General features: G+C 39.8%; 1 long non-coding RNA gene across 1 annotated transcript; it reads left to right on the forward strand.

Annotated features, from left to right (window-relative positions):
* Positions 1-239: 239 nt before the first annotated feature.
* LOC125696952 (uncharacterized) lies at positions 240-7,435 on the forward strand. The gene is made up of 3 exons (XR_007378618.1): positions 240-276; positions 1,591-3,108; positions 7,355-7,435. It is a non-coding gene; the product is annotated as an uncharacterized LOC125696952 (long non-coding RNA).
* Positions 7,436-8,639: the final 1,204 nt, after the last annotated feature.

Genomic DNA, 8,639 nt, shown 5'->3' on the forward strand with positions numbered 1-8,639 from the left:
ATATAGACTACACAAAGCTTGAATCTCCTTCTTCTGTTAATCTATAAGGAATTGCATGGGAACTGCTGAGTCGCGGCCTGAACCTCTGATTGATCACCTGAGGTGAGCCATGAGTCAGCCAGAGGATCACAGCTGAAGGCAATTCACCTGTGCTGCCGGAAGAGGTGGAGCCAGGCTGCACCCCTCCTAGACCAATTTAAGAGCTGGCTACCAGTGGGGAAGGATCTCTTCTGGAGATTGCCTCTCTGGGTGTTTTGTGGTGAGCTCAGCTGAAGGGTAAGCTCTTCCACCTATTCTCTTTTTGTGATTGTTGTCTACTTTGCCTAACTCTCTTGATTATATTGTGATTATAGCATCTTGATATGTATTGATTATACTATTATATTGTGATTATAACATCTTGATATCTATTGATTATACAGGAATGCATAGAAATACTAACCAGTATATACTTTTAAACATAATTTAAAAACAAACAAACACATTCCAAATATAGTTATTTATATTTTCAATTGATACATACCATGCAAACTAAGTGGATGAGTGGCTAACATGACACCAAAAAGTGTCCTGGAGCTCTCTTGTTCTCTTTCCATGACATGCACAACATTTATGAGTCGTAACTCCAACTCATTGGTCTACTCTATTCTTTCCATGTTTAAGCATTGCACCCCATTGTCCCTTTTGGACTGCCTCCTGTGTGTATACACACACGCACATCTTGTTGATGAAGTAACTGCCTGTCAATGAATTCACATTTTCAAAGAGACAGTAACAATTAATGTAAAGAGGAACTAGAAACCTACATATCTTTTTAAGCTATCTCCTTGTTTCCATTGCAGCGTCTTCACAGGAAAGGGAAATTCCCTGCTCTAGTCCAGTTCACGAGGTCTAGTTCTTCAGATGTGCTCAGAATTTAAATAATAGGCCAATGTGCAGGTGAAACAGACTCATATTCTTAGAAACAGTTAACAAAAAGCTTATTTTTCAATATTCTCTTTGAAATTTTGCATCAGTTACCTATGTTCCTCATTAAAAGACAAATTTGTTTTCAAGAACTCTTGCCAGAACTGGAGACAGTATACAAAAGCAGGAAAATCTTAGAAAGGAGTGAAGTTTTATTATCCCAAGGAAATATGGCCTTTGAGACAAAGTCTTAGGTCAGAGTGGATGGAGTAACTTACGTACGCTGGGAAACATATATTCAGATGGGCATTTTTTTGCCTGACAGAAAATATTCACTTCACAGAAACTTAAATCTTTTATTTTAATCAGCCTCCTAGTTTGCTACATTCTTTACTTCAGAAGTAATACAATTATTTCCATACAAAAATTCACATAAGTGTCTATACCAAGAGCATCTCTCCCATGATGGCATATTTCCTTTAAAATCTTTTAATCAATTTAATTGCCAAAGCTTTGTGGCTACTGGGCAGCTCAAACAGAGGCCAAAGAGGGACAGAGGGACTGATTTAATCATTTGCATATCAGAATAGAAAATGAGCTCTCAGTTCTTTAACCATTAGCATTTCAAAGAGAGTGTGACAGGCATATGTAGTTTTGAAAAATAATAAGTCTGTTTCTTCCCAGATGCAGAATCCAGCTGTTTGAAACTAGGACTGAAAGAAAAGCAGAGTGTGTCACATACAATCCAATCAGGCTGACACCTCTGATCTCCATTTAAAAGCTACATGTGACAAAACTGTTTGAAATTCTATCTGATTTTTTTCCTGTTTTTTCTATTTGAACAGCAATAATTCAAGAGAATATGACAAAGCAAAAAAAAAAAAAAGCAAAAAAACCCCATAGAGGTTAAGTATGAAATACAAAAATAATAATAATTAATAAAACCCTGCAGACTAGCGTTAAAATGCCATAAAGCGCAATTTACTATTTAAGATCAGATGATCCAAGGTGAGCTACAACTGAACCTAAACTTCACCAGGACCTTCTGCTTTGGCTCTCAGAGTTCTCTTGCCATTGGCTTCTAACCTTAACCTGCGGGAGACTGCACTCACCTCTGCCAGCACCAAGTCCTACGAAAGGCACCACCATTATCTCAGCCTCACAGCGAACAGAGAGGTGACAGCGGTTGGTACGATTGACTTCTGGCAAGGGTTGTCATCCAGAAAGCAAGATTATGGTTAAGAAATTCAAGGAATTTAAAACTTTGTGCACCAGAAGAGTGCTGCTGGCATCAGGCTATAGACATACTTCACATTGATGCAGGCATGAGAAGACCCAGCTCACACTTCTGCTAAGCAGAAACAGGAATTCAAATACTACTGCCTGTGCTCATCCTTCTATTGATTGGTTCTGTGCACTGTCCTTGTAAAGGACATTTTTGTAGACCATTCTTCTAAGACAACTAAATGCCTCATCAATGCACTCACCAATGAGTCATCTTTAAAAAAAGAACGTAATTATTTTCTTTGACTCTATGACAAGGAATCTACCGGCCCAATTTGACTCCTCTGAGTTGTCCTAATGGAGTTGGTTTCTAATTTGATAGCATTGCAATATTTGATTTGTCAGAGTATAGGCAGCCTCTTTGCAACTCAATCTTAGTGCACAAGGCCCTCAAAAGAATCCTGCAGAGTGGAGGTGAAAATGTACTCCCTGGGGCTATAAAGGAGTTTAGTTTTTTGTGCGTGTGCAAATATGCCCTTTGGCTTTTATGAATGCCTCCACAGGATAGAATTTGTATGCAGTTCTCTGATAAAAATCAAAAGGTATTCCAAGGAAAAAAGTCTCATTTCTAAATTGAATGCATGAAAAAATTGTTCATTCACTGACAGAAAGGCTACTGCGTGATCTATGCTTGTTGTTTACTTCTGTAATTGCCACATCATTAATTGCTAATTATCTTATTCTATCCCACATCTGTGGATGCATGGTGGGAACCCTTAGTCTTTATGTATATGTACAGATTCTTTCAGCATTGGAGGGGGCTGTCTACACTATTACAGTGATCAACATTTTCTTTCACAGACAGAAATTCTTTCACAGTTCAAGTGCAATTGCTATGGGTTTAGAAACAAAACATCTCAGCAGTGCTGGTATTTTCAAAGACTGGATGCAGACCAAATTCCTAGCAGATATTTCCAGGTAACACTGGAATGTCACAGGTGTGACATTTCTTTCTTTTTTTTTTTTTTCTGCCATTGCAGTATATAATCTTCACTGCTGACACCTAGCATGTTGATGTTGATGAGACTTTTGCTTTCCAACAGTAAAACAGAAAATGGAAGTCAGCAAGTCTGGCCAGCTTTCTGGAAATCTCCCCTTCTTACTCAGGCTCTACACCGTGTTTCTGTTATCTTGTCAATTCTGTATTGAAAAAATTTGTCCTTATTCACACCAACAAAATTCAATGGAGAGAAGAGTTTATCCTTAGGCTTTGAGTGAGCACTGAGGTGTTAGGACACAAAGCAACACTGGAAGTTTGCATGCTTGAATTTTACAGAATGTCTTTGGGTGCTACAGGCAGAGTGAAAAATTCAAGCTCCTTCTCATTGCTCTTTCTAGTGTGATTGCAGAAGGGCGGGGACATCAGGTTAGCCAAAGTATATCTCCATATATTGCCCATCAAAGGTAAAGGAGCCACTGAGGCACAGACTGAAGCCTATAGCTTGGACTCAAAATCAAAACACCAGCCCGGAGTTTGGATAGATCAGAAGTCAATTTCAGATATCTATGAGTACATCTGTTGTTTTATAGATACGGTCAAAGAGCAAGAGTGCAGCATCTTTCTTTTAGGAGCATAAGTAATGCGCTACGTAACTTGGTGGAACACCCACAAAACTACCTGCAAGCACTTTCATTCCTTCTATTAATTCAACTGTGGTTAACCCGTAAAGACTCAGGTTTTATTCCAGCAGTGTGCCTTGGCAAAACTGGTGTTGTTTCCTGTGCTGTAAAATAGAATAATAATAGCTCTCGAAAGTATTCCAAGAGCTAACGGGAAGGAAGTACAGACAGTAAAGCACTGTTATTCTCCTTATCTATGTTACATCTCTTCCTCCAAGCAGGGTTTTATACCAAACAAAAGAAATTCATCAGAAGTTCAGAGTTATCCTTGGCCCATCGTGTTTCTATGGTTACAGAGCCTGTGTTTTTCATTTGTGGAAACTAGCAAGAATTTTCCCATTTGAAAAGACTGCTGTGCCCTGCCTTGCTGACCCTCTTTTATTTTGCCTGCCTCATCAAGCTAGCACCAAAAGCATCTCTGAATCAGATTGCAGGACAAAGCATTTACATGCAAAACAACTGTTATTTGCAGTAATACTCAGAAATGTCACCACAAAAAATAGAAGTAAGAAGGGATGTTACACTTTATCCCTGAGGATAAAGTTACCATAAAGGTCTCCATTTTTCAGTAGACCAAGCCAGACTCCACAGGACAGAAGGAGCTCGCTTCTCTCCCTGACAGTGGCTGCTACTTTGGCCTGGCTCTCCAGCCTGCTGCACAACCTGGGCAAGAGCCAACCCACTGACCTTCATCCCACATACAGACCGCCCTTGATATTTTCTCATGCCATTTGATTTTTCTCAGTGCAGTTCAATACGATGAATATACAAGCATACACGTATTATAGTAGGAGTACATGAGTGATATATCTAAACATGTTGAGACACAAGCCCCTCTAATACCTGAACTGTTATAAGGCAGTACAGATAAATTTTTTTCACCTCAACTTTACTTTCCATTAGGCAATATGCTTGAAGATTAAATTTAATCTTCTCTTAAACACAAGTTTGCAATTCCCTTAACATCCTCCTGAAATACACTGCTTTTCTCTACTCCACCCCTTATGGAGAAAAGCAACCATCCCTTCTGAGGAAAGAAGCAAAATCTATCCCTACTTGGAGTAACAACAGAAATTGGCTGCGGTTGAGCCTTCTTTCTTTTAATACCTACCTCCAAGTTGTGTATTTCTCATTTTCATCCATTTCCTTCAGGCATTTCTGGGATTTTATCTGTTGCTGTAGCATCAGTACAAATTACCACAGAATAACTCAAAGTCATTTTGGTGCAGTAATTTACCACAACTTCATCACAGCAGGGAGGATGTTGTGATTGCACAGAGAATAACCTGCACCAGCACTGTGGAAGATGCTCAGTGTAATCTTGAAAGACTGGTACTGATGCTGGATGATGTACCTCATAGAATGGATAGAATCACAGAATGGCTTGGGTTGGAAGTGGCCTTTAAGATCATCTCATTCTGGAACAGGAGCTAAGAGTGTCCTTTGGCTAGAACAGGAGTTTGGATTGAAAATGCTCAACACAAGTTTCCCTCTAATAAAAAATACCTAAAATAATATAAATCAATCTAATCTAAATCTAATCTAGATGGGAATCTTGAATTGTTAACATTTTAGGGTGCAGTGGGTCAGGCTGGGAAGGAATTAATTTTCTTGACAGCACTCTGTACAGTATTGTGGATAAAATAGTGTTTATAATATAACACATCAGCGTTCTGGCTACTGCCGAATAGTATTTGGACAGCATCAAGGCCTCCTCTGTTTCTCCCTCTGCTTATCTCCAGAAAGGAGGCTGGGGATAAGTAAGAAGTCAGGGAGGAACACTGCTGACTCAAGAGAAATCGCATACTGTATAAGGTAATGCCCAGCTCAAAGAAATGAAGAAGGGGAGTTGTTCACAGTTATATTATCTTCCCAAGTGATCAGGCGTCCAATAGGATGTTGGTTATCTGCATTTGTTTACTGAAAGCAGAAGCCTAGCAAAAAAACTGTACAGTAAAATAAGCAAATGGTCTCCCAAACTTCAATAGAGGAAAAGTAGTTTTCTAGTTCACTACAGACAACTTCTCTTCATAAAGAATGTTTATAGAACTTTTCTTCCATGAACCAACACAGACTCACCATTAAGCCATGTCAAACTTCAGCTTCCACAGTATCCCTATTCAAGGACTTCTGATCTAAGCAGGCATGAGGTGAAACACCTCTTCTTTTGCTTTGGTTCTGTACAAATATCTACCATGTAATATCAAAGAGTATTTTTTGAACTTTATTTTCAGTGCTAGTTGTATATTCAGTGCTAGTACGTGAATTTACAGTGAAGTGGAGTGATAGATCAATAGCCAGCATGGTGCTCCAAATGATTGGCACAAAGGCTCAACTGAGAAGAACCTGGCACAACCAAGGTGTCATTAATTTAAAAGGTATATCATCTAAAACTCACAGACAGATAAGGCTCTGTTCACTTTCTCTTCTAGACTACAGGGTTTTAAAATGGCATAAATATTTCACTGCAACAGAAAGTTTACCAGGGGTGATATTCACGGAAGCAGAAGAGAATGAGAGTAGGCAGCAACACAGAGAGACATGCTATGATCTATGCCTCAAGTGATGTTGGTTTAGCTCAATAACTAAATCCACAGTTTTCTAGTACTGCTCTACTTTGTACTCCCAGATCCTTAAAACACTGTCAGGGCAAGACAGGAGATCTTCCTAGCTCAGAAAGCAGCCAGGGTAGAACCTGCTGGGTAGGAACATTAGGGGGGAAAAAAGGACTCTTCTACAAACCTTCTGAGGTGGGGAAGAATCTGTTCTACACAGTTGTAAAGGAGAACAAACATCTACTCTTTTTTTTTCCCCACAAAAATTCATAATATCTCATAAAAATTCAGAAGTGAGTGTTGGTGAAAATTTCATCAAAAGAACTACAGTCGCTAATAATTAGTGCTTTTGCTCCAAATTGTTTTCCTCTTTAAAATGTGGCCATTTTGTTATTGTTAAGTGGTCTAAAGTCTAATTTTAGATTGAAAGGATTAAAATATAACTATTTGTTATGAAAATTTATGTTCTTTATCCTAAAAAGAGACAGAGGAGAGGCTTTTGAATAAAGGGAGAGTCCACTGGGGAATACTGTGGGATCACTTGAAGTACTGGGGGACACAGCTGCTCCTTTGTCCCTGTACCCCAGTGCTGATGAACCCTTCCTCCTTTTCCCCATTTGCTGACTTACTCAGGGTTCACATTCATCTCGATTTGCCTATCAGATCATCCCTGTTTCATTTCCTTTGATTAAACATACTTTGTAATCTGGATTCAGAGTTTGTTTTGCCCAACTACAACTGTCTTTGTATCCTGTAAAGTCTATCACCCTTTGCTCTGTCCAGCAAACAAGATTTACACACAGATGCTAAGCCAGCATCTCCTGCCATATACTTGCAAGATAGATTTTTTTAACCAGATTCTTGAAACTCTTCTTCTCAGCTTTTTCTTCATCTTGTTTTGCAGGGACCCCTATCCTTCCTTTTTTCTTTCCAAACATTATTTTGCAAGGACACCTTCTCATTGTTTTTCCTTCATGATTTCTCTACAGTTTGGCTGAACCAAGGACAAAATGTTTTGAAGGGATGTTTTTTATTCCCACTGAGTTTTTCAGGAAGAAGACAGTTTTTTGGAAAGAACTGAGAAAAAGATCAGTGAATCTCATTTTCATCTGATTGATGTAAATCAGCAGAGAAAGCCTACCTTCTGCTGGCATCTGTATACACCAGCTGCATACAGGGGGCACAGCTTTATGGCTATGATGGTTTCTCACCAGTAGGCAGCCCAGCACCCCACACCGCTCTCACTCTTCCTCTTCAGAAGGGCATGGGGACAAAATTTGTTGGCAAAAAGCTCATGGGTTGAGATGAGGACAAGGTGATCATGCAACAACTACCATCATGGACCCCGTGCCTGGGATGGCCTGCTCCTCCGTGGGCCTGTCCTGGGCTGCATGGAGCTGCAGCACCTCCTGCCCTCCTCCTGCCCTGAGCTCGATGCCCGCAGGGCCGCTGCTCTCTCCTTTCTCCCCCCTCTCTCCCAGCTGTGCTGTGGTTGTTTTCTGGCAGTGGCAGGGCCCTGCTGGAGCAGCTCTGCTCTAACATGGTGCACTGCAGGGCTCTGCTCACAGAGGTCACTGCTGAAGCCCCCTGCTCCCATCACCTTGCTGTATAAGCCCCAGTACAAGGTCTAGCTACAATGAAGACTTATTTTTATGCCTCACCAATAGCTTAAATGCAGTTTTAATTAAAAGCAAAACAGAATTTGTCTATGAAGTGGTTGCCAATTTCTGCTTAATTATCACATTCACCAAATACTGGAGCTCACTTGTCAGGGGTTTGAATTTTCTAACTGGAATGAAGCAGACAAAATAGATAAGATGTCAATTACAATAAACTGTAATTAAGATTATTGGCAGATGAAGACCCTCAGGGAACCATAGCCCCACATAGCAGGAAACTTGATATTAACACGGTCCATTCTTGCACTGAAGAAGAGAATGAGCCATTTCATATAATATAAATTTATCATTTAAAATAAAACTTTGAAATAAAAGAAACAGGATAGAGAAATACACCACAAAATCCTCCCTTTCTTATCACATTTCTTATCCGATTGCTGGTTTCTTAACTAGATTCAGAGTACGGAGCCCTACTGCTTTTTATTTTTGCAAATTAATTTTGAATTGCTTGCAGTGAGGGAGAAGAAACCTCTGAAACTGATACTGAACACAATATGGTGGCAATCTTTCCAGCAGGCAGCAACCTTGTGCAGCAGCAGCTGTGTCATGTAGTAAGCAAGAAAACAGGATTGTTTCACTACCTACTTGCTCCCAC

Source organism: Lagopus muta, chromosome 1, assembly GCF_023343835.1.
Source record: "Lagopus muta isolate bLagMut1 chromosome 1, bLagMut1 primary, whole genome shotgun sequence".
Lineage (NCBI taxonomy): Eukaryota > Metazoa > Chordata > Aves > Galliformes > Phasianidae > Lagopus > Lagopus muta.